The 21,226-nt window shown below is 39.3% G+C and overlaps 1 protein-coding gene across 2 annotated transcripts in view; it reads right to left on the reverse strand.

The window, feature by feature from the left end:
* LOC139138825 (dual specificity testis-specific protein kinase 2-like) overlaps window positions 1–21,226 on the reverse strand; it is an 84,914-nt gene that overhangs the window by 10,337 nt on the left and 53,351 nt on the right. Inside the window, exons 7-17 of one of the 2 annotated variants that reach the window (XR_011553682.1) lie at window positions 4,159–4,466; window positions 3,841–3,944; window positions 3,669–3,736; window positions 3,347–3,459; window positions 3,085–3,194; window positions 2,720–2,821; window positions 2,449–2,540; window positions 2,018–2,160; window positions 1,769–1,921; window positions 1,480–1,599; window positions 834–1,119 (exon numbers count right to left, since the gene is read on the reverse strand). The exons of the other annotated variant lie outside the window; for it this stretch is intronic. The gene's annotated coding sequence lies outside the window, so the exon portion shown is untranslated. Of the gene's footprint in view, window positions 1–833; window positions 1,120–1,479; window positions 1,600–1,768; window positions 1,922–2,017; window positions 2,161–2,448; window positions 2,541–2,719; window positions 2,822–3,084; window positions 3,195–3,346; window positions 3,460–3,668; window positions 3,737–3,840; window positions 3,945–4,158; window positions 4,467–21,226 lie in introns of those variants that run through there. 2 annotated transcript variants of the gene reach the window in all.

Here is a 21,226-nt window from a genome sequence, read left to right on the forward strand (position 1 = left end):
GTTGCAGTTGGCTTCTGTAAAGTTTCTGAGTAAAGTTTCCTTGGCACGGATTCTACTACTTTTGATATGAGTGCTCAAATGTTAGAGACGGCTGTGTTGGCGATTTGGACTAAATATTAGAGGACAGGTGTGTGTTTTGCGTACTGTGGCAGGTGGTCAGATAGTCAAGTGTCGTCACAGCAGCTACCGGAATGGCTACCAAACAGCCCCACAAAATAACCTCACTCGGAGGCTGGGGAGGAAGGTTGATCGTAAAATTATAGTTGATTTATAAAATTGAATGTCTCGTCAACGAGATACATAGACTTTATGTATTTGTTAGAAAATCCCTAAGTCCAACAGTTTTGCCAAAAAATGCATATGAAACAATTTATGATGTTTTTAAAAGCTCAATACGTTTCATAGTGCATGGGATTTGTGAAAAGAAAACAGTTTTAGGTGGGGGAGTTATTACCATTTATCAAGGTCGGATATATTGAGTTCCCGCCTTTAGGTTCACAATATGACACTGACACACAACAACACAATTTACCCAATGCTACACAACCAACCACCTTCGAATATATTTGACGTAGTGAGTTTGTCAAAGTCGGATAAATCTTAGGGTGTAAGGTTTACAGTCGTTGTGAAAGAACAAAACGAGCATTATTTTATGTTGTAACTTGTCAATGGCTCAGCAGATATCATGTACTCTTACACGAACGAAAATATGTTTTCTAAGTAAAACTATACAGGTAAATGGTCGGGACATCTGCCCACAAACACATTTGTGATGGCCATGTTTTCATTTCAAAATTCCACTGGTTTGGCGAAAAAAACAATGACAATAGCTATTTCTAGAATCAAAAAGTGTCATTTAATGTCGTAAAAATGTAAACAGTTGGAAATACACTTGAAAATTATTTGTTGACGGTTAGCAGAATGGCTCTATAAGAGGGCAATGGCTGTGGCAACCAGATTTTATTAATCCGCAAAAATGGTTCGCATTAAGGCTCTCCAAACGTTTTTCTTCCACACTGACGTCTTCCTTGGCAAGTTCCGAACGTTCAGCTCCCTTTGGTTGGCTCGGATGTTTCGTTGTCTCCTCACCGATGTCGCAGGTCGGTCCACATTTTCATTCTAAAAGTGTGGAGCACATTTTGTGGGTGTCAAATTTTAAATTAAAAGCACGCCTGCGAATTAAAATATCACGCTCATGTATGCAACATGCTTAGCGCCATGCTTTTAAAATTGAATAAAATGTTAATCAAAATGTGTCCTTTTGCATCTGCAGTTTTGGAATGATCACCGAAAAAATTGCATTTACGCTTTCGTCTTAGTCTTGTTACGATGAAGTGTAAATGGAGTAATAAATAAATTAAAACACATATACAGTTTTGTTGTATACAGTTATGAATTAAATGACATGTCAGTTATGATTATACACCTATCTTGTGTGTCTAAACTAACGGGTTGATAAGCATCTTGTAACATACATACCCAATCAAGGCAAGCCATGTCGCTTCGCAATTTGTATCTGCTGTTGCCGAAGGCCACTCGCTTGTTCGTATAGACCAGTACCACATTGTTGTAACTTTCAACATAATGTGTGTCTTTGCACTAAAAAGAAATAAAAATGGAAATAGTATGGTTTCACATGTTCTGAAACTAATTCACATTCAATATATCACTATTGTGTGTGTGTGTGTGTGTGTGTGTGTGTGTGTGTGTGTGTGTGTGTTATAAAGAGACGCTTTTGTTCAGTCATTTCATAAATTCATACACTTACATCAATGTAATCATCAGGCTGTCTATAAACAACACTTCTCCTTATGAAGTCTGTCAATAATTGCACTGCAATGGGACTCTCAATGACTCGGAAAGAAGGCTCATAGTCATCAGTTTGGCATCGAGAGGTACCATGACAACCGATGTGGTCATTCTACGGAGAAAAAAAACAAAATGAATCAATTATGTTTTGATTAAACAAAAATTGCAAACGAGTCTGTGATACAATTTATGTCACTCATAGCATTACCTGGTAGTGATTCACGATGTTATCAAGCCGCTGCCTGAGTAAATGACGTGCCTCTAGCCTGGTTTCTTCATTGTCTCCTTGTTCAGAAATGTATGCCTTGGCGTGTTTCATGCTCCAATAAATGTGAGTTTTGATGGAAGCACCTGTGGATAGAAAAATTTCTATTACTACTTGGAAATAAAATGCATCGGAGCACATAGTTATTTCAATTAATGTACGTCATTACATGGCATTCAAACTATAGGATTTCATAAGCTATGACATCACGCATTTTTCACAAGTCTTGCATAGCATAGTGATGACGATGATTCCATGTTAAAAACTTTGGTACATCGCATAAGTGCACATTGTCACGCTCGCATTTGACAAGCGTTTTCAATACTTAAAAATACGAGAGTTTGAACCTAAAAAAAGAAACAAAACATGTGTACCTTTATCAGACAAGTCCATGTGCCAGGTCCTCCCATGATTTCTTTGTGCACCAGAAGTTATTTTCTTTACTTCTTTCCGATCTGTTTCGTGACTAAAATGGACATAATGTAAAATAAAAAAATAACATAAAACCAATTATATCAATGCTTCATAACCTAAGCTTACTGACAAAAATAATAAATATGGATAGCTACACTATATGTATGTTACAACAACGGTTCCTAACGGGACAGTTCATGAAAGAATGAAGGCGTGAATGAATGAACTTACCATGCCAAGTATCATTAGAGTTCCTTGTATGTGGACGCTCTTCTCTGAGAAATTTGTTGACGGATGCGTTTCGGTCATGGGCATGAATCGCCACCGGTACAACTGCGAATAAAGTTGCTTTTATTATTGAATCTGTTCATTTTGAAAATAAGTTCTTCATTCTACTCTCCCAGCCGTAGGTCAAGTCATGTCCTAACTCTAGTAGTCATCCTATATTTTTTATGATTGAGTGATGTTCAGATATATCGAACATATGACTATGGGGTTAGAGATTTTCGTGTAACTAACCTACTATGCATCGTAAGGTCGTGCATTTTGTACAATACCCAGTTTTGCAGACAGATAACAATAATGATGTTACTAACCATTTTCATCCGCCCACTCGTAAAAGCGTCGCACACCTATCATTTCGTGTCTCTGTGTACAATTGTCGTCGTCTTTGGTTACACACGATTTATATAAGCATTTGTGGGTTCTGTAAGAGAGAAAGAATTCAGTTGAAGTTCTATTACACTTCGTAAACTTTAAAGTTGATATAATGCACATTTTTACACATTGAAATACTGCGCATTTACGTCACTGGCCTGATGCGCTTATGAAAGATACAATAATGACGATTACCATTACCTGTCGCCAAGAAATATAACGTCGCTTTGCCTGGAATTTTTCCTTGTTGCATGTCGAGCATCTGACATTACTTCAATACTGCCTCGGCTGTTTTCCTCATACGAAGCAATCTCCTGCGAGGATAGATAGTTCAGACATATTACATCATGAACTAATCACATTGTTTTTCGAGTCGTTCCGATGGATACATGGACTTGTACTCCTACACGACAGTGGTATGATGAAAGTACTTTGATATCAGTAATTATTGTTATAAGGAATGATGTGATCTTCAATGCCAGTGAAAATGTAAGAAAATTGCAACTGTAAGAAAATTGTATACCTCCAGTAATGCATCATTTCTTGACTCTTCAGCAGCTTGTTCCACGATTGGACGATACTGACTCAGGACTGAAAGACAAGGGGGAGAAATAAGAACGAGGAGAAACGATGTAATTCCTGTTGTAAAACTTGGCAATAAATAATTATGAAGTACATTTGTATTTTATACTCACATGTTTTCTTGTAATATCCATGTAGTAATCCAATGTTTGCAGTTTTGCAGATAGCTTCGTACTGAGCTTCAAGGATACCACTGGTTTCAACACCATGGAGCATCCTTTTGTAAAGAAAACAAATAGGTATACAATTAACACTTCGGTCGACTGCAAATTGTCGTGCCTCAAAAATACCTTTATTGATTTCACTGTTCCCTAACTTCCTTTCAGTGCACAAGTCTTCTTATACGAAACAAACGCACATGCTCTCGAGTATAAGCATAAATATAAAAGCTTGCGACGGTGACAAATAACGAAAAATGTCAGTTTACTAACCTGTAATTCACGAGAAGTTTGCCGTTTGGCAGAGTCGGCGAAGAATACCACGACCAACGGTGTTTCGTTCGTGTGCCATTACAACGAAAGTGGAGGCGACCTGCATGGCCCATCATGTCTGTTCTGTCGGATTTTAAACTTCCCTCGCAACACTGCCTATGCTCTTGAACTCTTGCTACCAGATTGTTGATACTGGAGGCAGTGCACAGAAACATCTTTTCTTCTGTCTTCGCCTCGTCGGTCAGTTGAAAATGGTTCACGCCGTCTTCATTACTGCCACCAGACTCAAATCTTCTGCTCCGATCATTCTTCGTGATAAAGAAATTGGTGATTTCGACTAACACGTCGTAGTTAGACAGTTTCCGTGGGTGATCACCAAGTAGGTCACGGATGTAAGACAATGAAGTCTGAAGTTCTGTTTTCGCATCAACAGACGGCGCAGCGAACTCTATACACCCACGTTTGCTATTGTTTCTCACTCGGCGCTGGTTTCGTTCACGGATTGCTTCGGGGTTATCAGAGGGACGGGCCCTATTTTCTCTATCTACCAGTGCCATAGTTAACTCGAAAATGATAATAATTGAAATATGCAACACTTTTGAAAAGGGTAATAAAAAAAAACAAAAAAAATGGCAAGCATAAAAATCGGACTAAGATATCTAAAGTTTCTGGTATATACACTAATCACAGGCAAAGATTCAATATATACAAAATTTACACACAAAAAAATACTGTCAGTTCGACCGAAATATACGCGGGGGCAAAATTTACATGGAACTACACTAAACTTTCCTACCCCTTCTTACAATGAAATGAGAGTTGTAAAAAAACCTGCAAGTTACAAGGGACGTCGGCGTGAAGCAAACAGTGGAACGACCAGTACCGGCAAAAACGCTGGAATAATCATAACCGTTGAAAGTCAGCTATATATAGACCCTGGGATGCCATGAGTATTAGAACTTGGCGCTCAGTTGTCTGGGTCGAACAAAAAGGGAAGCTATCGTTGTTTATCTATATCAAGGAAGGAAGAAAGACACGCGTAGACCATATCTTACGAAACAGTGACTATGCGGAAGCAGTAGATAAGGATAGATGATACAAGTGACAACAGTTTATTTACACAATGAATAGACCGCATCATCAGTACACACACCTTGCACGTTCAGTATCGTTAGTCGACATCACCGGAGACTTGGTTCAAGTCGATGAATTTTAAAAAAATGAAATCATGTTAAAAGTTTCTCTCTCTTGCCTCTCATATAAATGCAGTTGGAATTTTGCAGCCCAGGCCAGGTTTTCCTGGCAATCGAATGCGTTACCTTTGTGTCTGCTCAGTAGTGGGTTAGTTTCTGCCGTGGTTCCAGAAGAAACTCCCCTGTATCACGTACATCCGACTCATCGCGTACACCCCACTCATCAAGCTCACCCCACTCTAACATTCAAAAATCACAGACTTGAACCAAGTTTGGGGACAAGGTTTTTTTACGAGAGTAAAACGTCTCTTTGATACGTAATTGGTTTTCATGTGGCACTATTATTTCCCGATTTTTTCCTGTCGTTAGGTAATTGTCAAAACAGAGCATAGTGAGTATCGTTGTCTAAAGCAATTCACACCTATCGTGGGAATCAATCTGCAGGAAGACGTTCACAATGTGACAAGATATGGAAATAGGCAATACGTTCATACAAGCATGCGGGTAGTAAACACCTGTGTTCTAAAATTCCATGATTAGGATGATTGGCGACAGGACTCCACGGAGAACAGATTTATTTTCACCTTGACTACCGTGGTTTCAGTGACATGTGTCTTTTGCAATGATTTGAACGCTTATCAGATCGATGGTCCGAAACCTTTCCAAGACCAATGCTAACACTGTAATATCATGGAGGTAGAAGGAGAGAAGCCTTGGTGTAAAGAGAAACCTGTTGTCAAGAAACAACGTAAAAGCAACAACAATACGTCGAAATTCTTCATTACTGCTCCTTCATATCGTAAGGAGGAAACAAATTCTTCCCTAGCCTAAGGCCATGGCATAGAATATGTACATGAAATTAACTACGGTATCCAAAAAGTAACCCAGAAAGCGAGGCCACGTTTTTTTTTTTCAGTATTCATATTTTTGGGACAATAATATGTAAGCGGAACAAGTTATACATGTCAACTGAACATAAGACGAAAGGTGACGTTGACGTAAAACGACTCGAAACTAAAACACTGAGGATCAAGTGGGTTAGTTTCCTGCCGTGGTTCCGGAAGAAACTCGATCCCCTCTATCACGTACATCCGACTCATCGCGTACACCCCACTCATCAAGTTCACCCACTCTAACATTCAAAAATCACAGACTTGAACCAGTACTGGGACAAGATTTTTTACGAGAGTAAAACGTCTCTTTGATACGTAATTGGTTTTCATGTGGCACTATTATTTCCCGATTTTTGCTGTCGTTAGGTAATTGTCAACATAGAGCATAGTGAGTATCGTTGTCTAAAGCAATTCACACCTATCGTGGGAATCAATCTGGAAGACGTTCACAATGTGACAAGATATGGAAATAGGCAATACGTTCATACAAGCATGCGGGTAGTAAACACCTGTGTTCTAAAATTCCATGATTAGGATGATTGGCGACAGGACTCCACGGAGAACAGATTTATTTTCACCTTGACTACCGTGGTTTCAGTGACATGTGTCTTTTGCAATGATTTGAACACTAACGCGATCGATGGTCCGAAACCTTTCCAAGACTAATGCTAACACTGTAATATTGTCCCTCAAACCGTAAAAGCAAAAGCAACAACAATATGTCGAAATTCTTCGTTACTGCTCCTTCATATCGTAAGGAGGAAACAAATTCGAATTACAGTCAACTCGCACTTTTTCCAACCCGCCCAGAACAAACTCGCCCGATTTCAACTCGCCCGATTCCAACTCGCCCGATACCAACTCGCTCTATGCCAACTCGCCCGTTTGTTTTGAGATAGGGTGTTGTAGATTCCATGTATGATAACCCGATGGCCCGAGGCCAGCTATTTTCATGTCATGCCAGGCCAGTAACTCTGTGAAAGACGGTCCTGCTGTTCCTAAAGAAGTGAGCCAGTACGCAGTAACTATCCCTATACGTAAAGACGCCGAACGAAATTTATTCTTTCAAGAGATTTGCAAAACGTGAAATTCGCAAATAAAAAGTTTTCCGTGTTGGCACATATTTCAACCCGCAACCGTGGTTCTCAATGTTAGAAATAATTGTTGTTAGAAATAAAACGTTTTATACGTACCAGGTACTCATAAAATTGCAAAATAGTATCGGGCGAGTTGACATCGGGCGAGGTTGAAATCGGGCGAGTTGGAATCGGGCGAGTTGGAAAAAGTGCGAGTTGACTGGTACCCAACAAATGAATAACAAATTCTTCCCTAGCATAAGGCCATGGCATAGAATATGTACATGAAATTAATTACGGTACCCAACAAGTAACCCAGAAAGCGAGGCCACTTTTTTTTCAGTAATCATATTTTTGGGACAATAATATGTAAGCGGAACAAGTTATACAATTGTCAACTGAACATAAGACGAAAGGTGACGTTGACGTAAAAAACGACTCGAAACTAAAACGCTGAGGATCAACACGAGAGACAAAATAACGATACAAAACGAAGGTGGGGTGGGATTGGGTGGTAACAAGTGTAATCATAAATCATTTTTACCATTCCGTAATTGGTATGTATGATAGGTGCATTCAGCGATTGAAAACATAGTAGATTTAATAAATATGAAAGACACATTGAAATTGATAAAGTGGAAGCAACACGTATTTTTAGTATTATTAGATATTAAAAACAATTTTTGTCAATTGTTTCAAATATATATCGTACCGAATACAATTGCCATTAATAATTACGTTTTTCTGTATGTTGATAATGTTAAGATTTTGTCAACAGTTTGGGGTAAATGTAAATGATATTTTTTAGGGTCACGTGGTTTCCTCACAAAAACCTTCGCCCAGCTTATTGGTCGATAACCAAAGGTAAGCGTCATCGCACCTTATCTATTTGCATATTTAGTGACGCATCAAATGATCTCTTGAGAGTAATTTTCACATCATTACAGTTCGCGAACAGACATGAGTAGGCAATTCTCTCTCTCTCTGAATCACGAGCAAGAGGCTGTCATACGTGGCATTATAACCCATTTTGGATGGGAGATCGATCTGGAAGAAACGCATGGACGTCGAAGAGAAGCGGAGGTAGATACTATGCCGCAGGAAAACCGCCGACTGTCCACCGATATCCCTATACAGAGGGATCAGAATGCAGAAGAATGTCGGCACTGCTTTTGCCAGCCCTGTGTAACAACAGTACGGCAGAAGTGGTTGGGAACTGGACAGCAGGCTTGCGACCTGAACGCTGGCATCAGAAGAAATTTGTACAGAAAAATTTGTACAGAAAATACTGGACTCTTCTGTGCAGGAGAGGTACCTGGCTAGATGCCAGGTACATTGATCGCAAGGCACGTCTGATGCGGGCCGAAGGGGCTGTTGTCACAAAGAGGGAAATTATGCCCGATTGTGTTTTGCAGCTCATACGGTCCCTGTACCCAAATCCTCCGAATCGCTCGTACATGGGTCACCGTGGCAGTAAGTCGTGTCTTTGACACAAACCAAACGGCCCTTTTGAGGGCCACCACATCTTCCAAAAAGAGAACTACCGTAAATACTACACTGGCTTTTGCCGTACACACATACCTAAATTATGCGCATTGTCACAAGCAAAGTTTTATGAAATATTGAATGAAAACCTTCTTAGCTAAACTGCGGCAGTATGTCTTCGGCCGATTTCGGGGTTTTATTGATTGAATGCTATTTATTTGGGGATTGTTTTTCATTGTGTATTTCGTAAGTGATCCGGTGTACACAGCAAATGTTTGATCGTTAGCACGTTCTGCGCGTCACTTCGTGATTGACAGCAGTTTGAAATGGTCAACGGCTATGTTGTCGACGCCACTGATCGTGTACAGAAAGAGATTTTTCATGAATAAGCCGCTTGAAACTGTAAAACAGACAGTATTTGGCTCACAACCTTATGTCTAAAGTATTCACAAAAGGTACTATGGTGGCACAGCGCTATATTTATCTCCGTGGATAAGATTTATGCCAGTTTTCTGGAGCAGTTGCTCGCGTTGCTTCCGTGTGTCAGTCATTTGAAACAATGAACCCACTGAAGTTAAGCTGCCTTTTATACCCAAGGAATGGCTTTAAAACTTAACATTTTGAACTTTTAGTTTCTTTATTTTTTGCTCAAATGAACTTTAAAGCACGACGTTTCCTCCTTTACAATCAATAATAGTGATAACAAGCAATTGTGCCAAAGTTTTGTATCAAGGAGAAAATTGTACATCAAAGCTTCTGCTGTTTGAAATTCAAAAGAGCTTCCGTATACGCACGTGTCCAACTTGTGTGAAAAAAAAATATTTCATTCAAACAATATGGTGGAAACCTTATTTTCCCGATAGGTTTCAAAATGAGAAGAAAGAGAAAGGTCACAAAAGACCAGGAAAAAGTTTTGGAGTCTGAAAATCTGTCCCATTTTGCCGAAGGGTAGACTTATTCATAGTACAAGGGGTATTTCAAGAACTTGCATTGGGTGAACAGTTGTCAATCAATGTAGTCAGAATTGGGTCAAACAAATTTCCCTATCGATAGACAAATATACACAGTATCAGAAAAGATATTGACCCAGCCAATCTATTAATCTAAACTGTGTCTACTGAAATGCTACAAAGGGCTACTATTATATTGAAAGATATCCTCTACTGCCTTTTATAACAAGAAATCTACATAAAAATATGTTTAGAGAGCGGTTCTCCAAATGACCTTGACCTGAATTAAACCAATGTGATTGCACTATGCTGGTCTCTCATTGCCACGTGGCGGTGGTTTTTCAGACGGTAGTATCATGTCCTAAATCTCACTGCATCTGCGGCAGCTTAAGGTAGCGGTAAAGGCTAGAGCGTCAGTTATAAACTTCAATAAAACTATTAAAACATGAAAGTAGTCAACATTCTCTGTGGAATAAAAAAAACTAGACATTTGGGGTCATAAGCATTGCAGAGTTATCGCCCATTGAAACTTCTGAAAAACTGACCAAATAAGAGGAAGCTGGGGAGTCCTTAGTGTATTAACTATGGTAGAGGTCCCCTAGCTTTTAAAAAATGTTTGAAAAGGGAAAGTCATTTTTTACTGTTTTTTAGGAAAGTTTGACTAGGCAGTGCTTGCATTCAGAATGCGTGACTGCTATTATAAATGCATTTTTAGATTCTTTGAGTGTCAAAGAGGTGTCAAAAGTGAGATTAACCAAAAAGACTGCTCTTTGACTTCAAAAGAGGGGTTCAAATATGGCTTGTTTTCAACAATTTTGACAGAATAACAGTTTTCCTACATAATTTTATACCAATTAAATCCAACCTTTGAATGAGATATGGACATGGAATTTTTACAGCCTATTAACAAGGTTACAGATAAGATTTGTACGGCACAATTTTCCTGTATTTGAAGTACTTTTTGAAAAATCACATTTTGAAATTTGAAAGAATTTTTAATAATTTTTTGATATGTAAACCCATGTAAAATCATAAAAACAAATTTTATTTACAAATCCTGCCGTAAAAATCTTACAATTAATAGTGTCAACATATTTATAACTAATTTGGTAATATTAATTTATTATTAAATTCAAAGATGTAAAAAAATATGAAAAATTAAATTTTAATATTGATTGGATGTCATATTTCAAAATCATGGCTACAAATATACAATTTTTATATTCTTTGGAGAAAGTATTAACTAAGGGAGTTATCCTGAAAATTTGAACTAAATATCTTGATTCTAACACTTGAAACTTGACGTTAACTCTGAGAAAAAAATTGGTGCAAAAATAGCCTTTACCGCTACTTAAGTTTTCTCAAATATATTCACTAGTGTACAATTCTACTCATTTTCAGACAACAATCAGGGCAACAGTAGTGCAAACATAATTAAAGCTCTGTGGAAATCAAAACTTTTCATTCATTTTCCAGCATTACTGTGTCCTTTATTTGATGTAGTTTCTCCTGTTCCTCGGAAAAGATTATTTGCTAAAGGCCTAGTGTTTCACTTATTCAAATAGATCGGGGTGAGCAGTGTCGAAAAAACGCGTTATTGTTGGCGAACACAATTTCAGACCAGAACAGAATTCAGTTGTCAACAATAACATTATCAGTCATATGTACAAAAAGCATCGTGTTCGCAAGGCTAGATTACATACTATTCACAGTAAGATGGGATGAGAATGAGCAATACTAATTTTTTTGGAACAAAAATAATAAAACTATTACCGAAAATCACAGCCCGTGTCCATTTGAATACACTTATGATCTCCAAAACAAATATTGCAGGTAAGGAAGTAGCATTGCGCAATTCTACTTGGTCATTCATTTCATACAAAATGCAACATCTGCTTATTTTGGCAAACTACTCTCTGGTTTTGAGCTCTGAGAAAGCCTTTCAAATCCATATTTATCAAATGCGTCATTGACGCCACACCAGGTTGTATCAACACATTCTCCATTCAGTGAGATTTTATCTCTCTTTGAATTTCATTTTACAAAGCAAATACACTCGATGAAACATAACTTCTCTTGATCCCCTTGTGATAAAAATAAATTCAATTCAACAACACATTATAGACTTTTGTATTATTTTCTATAGTGTAAATTCATTCTTTGCCAAAAAAAAGACTATTTTTTTGTATTCAGTAGTGTCCTGGTGACAGATTTATATTTCACCTTTCACCTACTGAAACAAAATCAATCTATAACTGGGACTGGACCAGTGACCATAGTTGCAGGTCTACACACTGCAGAAAAAACACCCAACTGGGTCACCTGTCGAAGGGAAGGATTATTTTGAAAGAGAAATGATACAGGTACTCAAAGCTGGTTCCTGAGAGTGGAACAACATCCCTGTATGTGGAACTTTACACCATTTAAACAACAGACACAAACGACAGACACAATATAACCGACAATGATGTATGTACAGAACGCTAAAAATGCAATACTGTTTTTCAATATGGCACGTTCTGGTCCATTACCGTAGGACCAATTACCTATTCAGTTGCGTTGTTGTCCAACAGTTTACAATTCATATTCAGCAATTACAAAATCTGTTGCTTTCTTTCATATACAGATGATGTGAATGTTCCCCTCCCCTTTCCCAATATCCATAGGATTAACTCCACATTAACCAAGTTTCACTGTTAGTATACATGTTGAAACTACAGAGCAATCATTTGGTATGCACAGCTATTGATGGAGTTTGCGTTGGGGATAACATGACACTTTAGTGCAATCCTAGCCAAGCCAAGTATTAGCTTGGTGTGTCTGCTAAACAGGTCAGACAGGCATGTGTGTAGGTATGTAATGCTAATAGACAAACATCACAAGAAACTCAACAGCAGACAGTCAACAGTCTGTTGACCTTGACCTAAATTTCACTGGTCGCATGCTGCCAAAACTCTATAAGGCACCCTTCTCAATCCCAGGTTCTCGCATTAGTGAATGTGTCAACAGCCCATTAACAGTTTGTCATTCTTTTGTTTTCCATTGAATATCAAGTAAATCATATTTATATCACATAAATATGGTAATTGAGTGGGGGCTTTAAGGCGAACTCAATATGGCACTCATTGCCAATGAGACTATGATGTGTTGGTTTTATATATTGACTGTACAGAATCTCTCCGTACTTGTCTGAAGTGATGGACAGACAGAGAGATAACAGACAGATAGAGACACAGAAAGGCGTACAGAGAGAGCCATGGAGAGAGATATGCAGCTGTGTATGTATGATGTACAAGCGGAGAGAAAGTGTGCCGTGGTGAGTGTGTGAATTGGCGCATAAGTGTGTGTGTAAATACATGATGCAGAGAGGAACACGGAAGAGACGGACAGTGATAGACAGGGCAGGAAGTGTTTGTAGGAAATCTGAAAGTATTACAGTGTCAAGAGTGGGGGCAAGCAGCAAGGAGGGGAGGTGTGGACAACAGTCAAACACTGTGGAAAACAACAGAAAAAAGATCAGAGCATTTGTACTAATATCCCTACTGTACATATGTATGATTGATCTATGGTACACTAAGTAGTGGGATCATACTGTCTCGCAATAAAGTGAAGTCAAAACAAAATATCCTACCCTGAGACTATGAAATGTTGTCAGTTACACAACCACATGTTGACATCATGAAATATCTGTTTGTCTTGACTGCTCATATGTTTTGATGTCACCTTCAACTTTGTATGTGTATAAAAAGAACAATCAATCTTTGAAGGAGAATTCCAATTCAGTTGCTGCAACCCTTTCCATTTGTTTACATCAGTAAGTGAGGGAGATTTTATGCGATTCATTTCAGGGAATGCTTCAAAAGTACCAATAACTTCTCATGTACATGTTGAACTGGAAATTTATTAAAAGAGTCAGCATATCACCAGAGGTGTAGCATTTTGTGAACATCATAAAGATCACTGATCAGTGTTTCAGTCCGAAAACTTGGTTTAAGGAAGAACGCGCCTAGGGGACAGATATTCAGACTCTCAAACTTTTACAATTCTTTTCTGATATACCACTTGTGGGGGTTCATTTTAAAGCTCCTGGTGTATGAAAACTTTTTACCTGCTTAGTTTTTCAAAATTCCAGAAAATTTTACTTTTCTCCATAGAGTTAACACGGGGATGGCGGCCATTTTGAATTTTAAATATCGGTAAATCTTAGGTTATTTGTTTCTCAAGTACCAAAATTTGCACGGTGACCCCCGATTTTTATTCTTGATTTTGAAAGAGAATAGTTGAAAGGTTTCTTAAGGAAAGTTTGAACAAAAGTTTAAGTCTTTTACTTTTGAGGCACATACTACCTTAATCACACTGCAAACTTTTTCACATTTTCATACTTGGTTAGATTGTCATCACAATTAATGTTTTTAATACTTTTTTACATTCCAGGGTTATACTAGATCAGGTTGACACCGAGTGGTCCACAGCAGCTCCTAATGCCAAATATACATATACAGTGTACAAGGTTGATGGGAAATGACATTTAATGTTTATAAACAGTCTGAGGAGTTGGCCAACTAACCACATTTGCGGCGTTAAAGTTTTGGCATTTTGCCGATGGAAGCTTGCCAACAGGATGTGCATGATATGAGGTTTACGCATTGTGTCAGTTTATGGTCCTCACCAGATGTCAAACCGCTCTTTCAGTACAGAGTTCGGAATGTGTCTGTTTGGACCAGACAGTAGTAGCAAAGAGAGGGAACTGTATCACACACTGTCTGACCCCATTAAAGGTCCCTCAACTAAACCTTTCTATTCATATCTGGAATGCCAGGCTATATGTAGAGATACATCACATGGGACTGGATGTCGTGAATTTCAGATATCGCACTGCACTTCTCTGAAAGACTGCTCACAACAGTACTGTGAATCTGATCAAAAACTTTGAGAACCGGTCTTTCTCATTTCTGGGTTCTGTATACAGATTTAAGGCTATGCAACCTTATGCAACCACGACACAATGAAACTCTACACAGAGAAGAGAACCATTACAGCGAGGGCACGAGTTATCGGAACACCAAATTAGGTAATTACCCAGCAACTTAGCTGAGCACTTTGCAATTTGACCTGGCATTTACCTAAACAAGAGTCTGTTTTATTGTCTGAAGACTGATAAGATATCCACCAAACTCAGCAGGCAGCTCCCACTGAGTAAACTGATATGCCTACACAGAACAACCATTTTCAACTGGCATCTAGTTCATGGGAAATTGTGAAAAGGGGGAATAAATATTATGATGTAACACAATCTATTGTACTAATTTTGTGTCCTGGACCTGAACCTGACAGGTTTTGCCTCTGTATGTTATTTGGAATGGAAACATCACAGCATCCCTTGTAAATCTAGAGTTATAAAACTCGTCAAATTTACCACCTTCCATGAGCCCACCACCGACGTTGATGGAACAGTCCATTTTCATCATCTGATGGCTTGGATGGTTGCTCTGACAGTCAGTGTTTCTTCAATGTATGTATTGTGATTAAAAAACTGGTAATAACATGCATATATACAAAAACAGGACACAAAATGACAGCGGCAAATCATGTTTTACACTTTACAACATTTTATTCCGGCCCTTCAAAACTCTCCCATCAACTACATGCAGCTGCCAGTCAAAATGTTTTTTGCAGTGCAGGCATATCAGTTTACTCAGTGGAGGAGCTGCCTGCTGAGTTTGGTGGATATCTTATCAGTCTTCAGACCATAAAACAGACTCTTGTTTAGGTAAACGCCAGGTCAAATAGCAAAGTACACAGCCAAGTTGCTGGGTAATTACCTAATTTATGTGTTCCAATAACTCGTGCGCCAAGTGTAAAATGTTTCAGAGATAAACGGTTTATGGTAGTGGAAAAGGCTAGGGAGTCACAGGTAAATTTTAACCCCAAACAAGCAACTGACTTTCTTGATAGGCAAGAGCGGAGATCCCTATTGTTGATCATGACACCTACATGACTATAATGTGTCAGTGAGGTAAATTACACATTTCAATGGCTCTATAATATATGTGGCAATGTAGACCTCACACTGACATTTGATACGGCAAAACAAATAATTGGCCTGCAATGAGTATACCTCAGCTTGAAGACATTTAAATGTCAGGTATTGGTTTATGCCAGTGGATGCCGCCCTCAAAAACCTCAAATAGGGACTCCCCTCTCCCCTATCACACTCAGTCCCTCCCCCTTTGGATCCAACCTAATCTGCCCAAAATGCACTCAACAGCTTGGCTATTGTTTGGTCTCGTCAACTGATACTTTGAATACCTTTAACATTTGCCATATTTGCCTCCCACGCGGCAAGCCATACATGTACATAGCCAGGGTTGCTCAAATAGTTTTAGGTACAGTGTGACCCAGTGTGACCTATGAACCCAACCTTCTACATAACAATACGATTCCACTGTGCAAGATACTGTACCTGACTGGCAACTCTCCTAAAAAGTTTTGGCATGGTACCAGCTAGTGTGTTATTAACCCTTGGACGGTGAAACCCCAGTCAAGCATACTGGTAGACGTTCTTTTGTGATAGCGGAGTACTGTGTCCTGGCAGAGCAGTTATTTTATTGTCAGAGTGACTGACACACACAATCGAGTAGCGCTAGGGTAGAGGTGAGGTCTCACTTCAAGCACTTCAAGTAGATGAATGTAAGAGAAAAGTCTGGCTGTCCGGAAAAACCTTTGATGGTATCAAAGTCCAGCACACTACCGGTACATGCAGGTTTGTGCCTCAAACCTGAAACATTAAAACTTCTGCTAAAATTTTACTCAAGAAAACTTTAAACCATTCTCTTTCACATTTCAAAATGAGGAATAAAAATCAGGAGTCACTATGCAAATTTTGGTACAAGGGCAGCTATATAATGGGTCCAATCTACGTACTCTGCACCAGGTTTGCGCCAGGCGCATAGTCAAGAAAAGGCACTCTGCGCCAGGGGTTTGCACCAGGCAGCTGCGCCACCCTTTGCACCATGCAGTCTGCGCCATGTTGCACTCTAGGGCATCATCGGTACGGTCTTTTTTGCGCCAGGCAATCTGCACCTCTTTTCTCTTTGACGGGGTCGAAGTGTAGGATGAGTGAGTCGAGCGAAAGAGATGGGAAAACGAACTCGCAAAAAAAAAGCAAATAAAATACGTCACTTGGTACGTCTAACAGGAGCGTACGATCGGCCACTTTTCTCTTTGACGGGGTCGAAGTGTAGGATGAGTGAGTCGAGCGAAAGAGATGGGAAAACGAACTCGCAAAAAAAATGCAAATAAAATACGTCACTTGGTACGTCTAACAGGAGCGTACGATCGGCCACTTTTCTCTTTGACGGGGTCGAAGTGTAGGATGAGTGAGTCGAGCGAAAGAGATGGGAAAACGAACTCGCAAAAAAAAAAATGCAAATAAAATACGTCACTTGGTACGTCTAACAGGAGCGTACGATCGGCCACTTTTCTCTTTGACGGGGTCGAAGTGTAGGATGAGTGAGTCGAGCGAAAGAGATGGGAAAACGAACTCGCAAAAAAAAAATGCAAATAAAATACGTCACTTGGTACGTCTAACAGGAACGTACGATGAAGTGTAGGATGAGTGAGTCGAGCGAAAGAGATGGGAAAATGAACTAGCAAAAAAAATGCAAATAAAATACGTCACTTGGTACGTCTAACAGGTACGATCGGCCGATCGGCGACTGCCGATGCCCTTGAAACTCGAAACAACACTGTCGATTAACCACATAATTCCGATCAATAACCCGATAAGTCCTAAAACAATGTGATAGAGTGACCGTGGTGGAAACTTTTTGAGTCGGACCACAGTGTGTGGGGTAGAGTAGCGTGGTCGACCTATAGCTTATTTACCCAAGAATCGTTTCCGGGTCAGGCTTTGCACAGGAAAGGGTTAGCTGTGAATAAAGTACGTCACCTCAAACGCGGAACCCCTGCACTGTTGTAATTGTCTCTATTTTTAATTTTTTATTCTTATGTTAACTAAATAGTTTCGCTTGTAACTTAATGCTTATCTAGCGTCTTTTGCTGACTGTCCGACGACAATTCTTTCTTCCACACTCGACGTTTCGCTCATGTTTTTTGTCTTGTCTGAGAGGTATGTAAGGGTGCCAGAAATCGACAAGTGCGGAGCCAAAGTGAGGGCCAGCACAATCAAAGTGCGAGCGAATGTGAGGGCTTGAAGTGAGGGCTCTCACAATCGAAGTGCGAGCGAATGTGAGGGCTCTCACAATCGAAGTGCGAGCGAATGTGAGGGCTTGAAGTGAGGGGCGCTTTGAACCGATCAAAGTCTGGCTCAGACATACGAAAAATGAGAGTCAAAGTCGTTTTCAACGTTGAATAAAAACTTACTATCTCCAGAACACAGTCGCGGCGCGGCATAGCTCTGTGAACAGTTGAACGGCTGAGCGCGGAACGAGTACACATGACCTGCGTACAGATCATGACCCATTACATCACTTCCGTCTTTTTCGTTAACCTTTTCGTGTTTTTAGTCATTGCATTTCAAATATCACAGATATCCTTTTTATTATTAATACATGCAACTCAAGCGAGCGATACTTCTTCTGGTACCATTGTACGACTATAGCGCGGCTGATACATGTGACTTCAGTCAAACCAGTTCACGACCTGGGCACGTGACTCAGATACTGTTTTATCCGACATGGCGTCGTATGCGGAGTTTTTGTCGGAGAATTTTCGAAGAAAGAGGAAACTTTTTTGAAGAAATTTTAGAGTGGCTAGTTCATCAGATAAAGTAAGATCATGGGAAAATGTATTTTTGGAGACTTGTCTCGTTCTCTATGATTGATTTTTTGAGGATAACAAAAATTCAATAGCTACCGTAGAAAAACTGAGAAATCAGACAACAGCAAATGACAAATTCTTTTTTACGTTTGTACTGACAGTATGCTTTTTATTTTTCTCTGTACACAAAGTTTGATAATGATTTCAAAAGATCAATTGCATCAGAATATCAGGGGTCATGAATGCTTGTAACCTTTACATTTTGTTAACAATGATGGATATTTTACCGCAATAAAGAATGCCATTTTGGTCAACGAGCCCTTGAATATTGTTCACTGAATCAATCTCAGTCATTGTCAATTATATTGTCACAGAAATCATAGCTATCTCTGTGTAGTCAGCGATTGACCAGTCATTAGATAGAAATTTGACTGTCTCCTTTGTTTCATACTATATAATCAGAAAGCTCTGCGACCTTGCATCACATTTATACGTTGTTTGTCTGTAGCGGAAATGATTGTGCCGTCTCTGGCTCTGAAACTTTTAAGCCAACGACTTGATGATTAGAACAAGCAATCTATCGCGAGCAACACATCGCGACCGAATCACTTGCTGTAAAACGAATATGCATCACCGTCCTATGCATGCATCGTGTATCAGCCTTGAGATAAACATAAACTCTGTGACAGGCATGTAGGATGTCAAAGACATTTTATGCATTTACGTTTACAACAACCTAGACTTAGTCGATTGTGAGAAAGGTGGTGTTGAAACATATTTCAACTGAACGCAGTGGCTATTTCCCAGTAAAATACTAACTTTCACTCTCTCTCTCTCTCTCTCTCTCTCCTCTCTCTCTCTCTCTCTCTCTCTCTCTCTCTCTTGTGTCAATATCGGGTGTGATCTCTCAGCGTACCGTCATTCTAATTTGTGTTAGATGGAAATGATCATTGCAGTTTAATCTTGAAATTGGCCAAATGTCATAACTAGACAATTAATTATTGTCATGGTCTGGAGCAAGTTATCAGCTTGTATAAAAGTCGGAAGTTTTTGCTTCCGAAGGGGCGCACGCGTAAAATACTGAACGTGTAACTAAAACTCACCGTTGAAAATTTTAAGACTTTCAAAATTAAGCCTGTTGTACTGTCAACAATAAATAAGACAGAGCAATACTGCCGACCTCAGAGACTCCGCGTATTTTTTCAAGATGATATGCAAGATGATATGCTAATATTTCAGGGCGTTGACGGACCTTGTAGGCCTAATATTGCAAGGCGTTAACGTACCTTGTCACACACGTAGTACCTCTCCCTGAGCCCTTGTCAGATATTTGCATTCAACAGTTAACACCTATTAGGTAGCCCTTTTATGAATAAAGCGACTTCGCAAAGGGCGGGGTAAAAAGTGTTTGCATACAATACGGTCAAGAAGTGACCGTTCATACAACGAATGAACGGGAAAAAGTTAAGTTAATTACAGCCGTCGTTTAGTAAAGTCCTTTGATTAACCGCATACCGACAAAAGTGCGGTCCATACTCTGTGGACAGACCTTTAAGTAGCCTTCTCCCGCACTCTGTTTTCAGCGTTTGATGGCAAACTCGGGAAACTGAACACAGATATTTCATTATGGTGTTTCTGGAACCCGAGACTCTCACTTTTTACTGTCAATGTTAGATTCGTGTCTTTCCTCTATTTGTAATGTGTTTCCTACAGCAGAGTCGTGTCTCAACCTAACAGCGATGGGGCCTACTTTTTTCAGCTTGATGTCGTTGATGTTCCGACAAGGTCCAAGTGCGGTATATGCATGGACGTAAGCTTACATTTGTCAATTGCACAATCCATGGTTCTAAAATTACATATCCCCATGACCGTTTGCAAAGAATGATGGAATAAGTGTAACTCGAAAATGATGACCATTTCTGTAATTTCAAGACCACGACTGTATTGTCAATTATTGTTACTTCAACTTTGAGTTTCTAGATGGTTTCTTTACGGTCAAACGAGTTTTCGGAATACATGTATTCGTTGCACCATAAAAATCAGAGATTGTTTTGTGTATTGCTCTCTTCTACATAGATCACAGGTCAGCAGTTTATTTCTCTATAAAAATCTTACGTAAGCAAATAGTCGTTGCCAGTTTATAACTCGTAACTACAATTTTTGCCGCTCCGCTCCGGGGGTAAATTACGGCATTGTGACGGTGTCGGCTAAGTGCCGCCATTAACACGTATCGGCAGGGAAAAAAGTAGTTAAATTTGTGTCGATGTCGGGATGTTCGATCACAAAGTATATGGAGGCAGTTTCGAACAAAACAATTTGAATGTGTGAAACATGCTAAAACAAAGAATGTTGTCTTATAAATATGACCCTCAAAATTTTGAATCATAGACAGAGACTTTTGTATCAGTAGGCGGGGCGCGAGGATTTTGTCGCACGCTTATTGGTTGGTGTAGTGTGAATGTCGTCAGAGTAAACACATGTGCGATCCAGCAGCAAGGTCGTTGTGTTTGCACAGAGTGTACCGTGCAGACCGTACATTGATTCATTCATTGATCATAAGTAACAGAATAAACTTGGACGATACTTTCATTATAGTAAAATGGTTGGTTTTACGGAGACTTAGATTGCATTTTGCGTTGAGTTGTAAACTTGAACATTGTTTCTGAAGACAGTGTACTTTAACTTGCCAA

The sequence above is a fragment of the Ptychodera flava genome, chromosome 8 (assembly GCF_041260155.1).
Source record: "Ptychodera flava strain L36383 chromosome 8, AS_Pfla_20210202, whole genome shotgun sequence".
Taxonomy (NCBI): domain Eukaryota; kingdom Metazoa; phylum Hemichordata; class Enteropneusta; family Ptychoderidae; genus Ptychodera; species Ptychodera flava.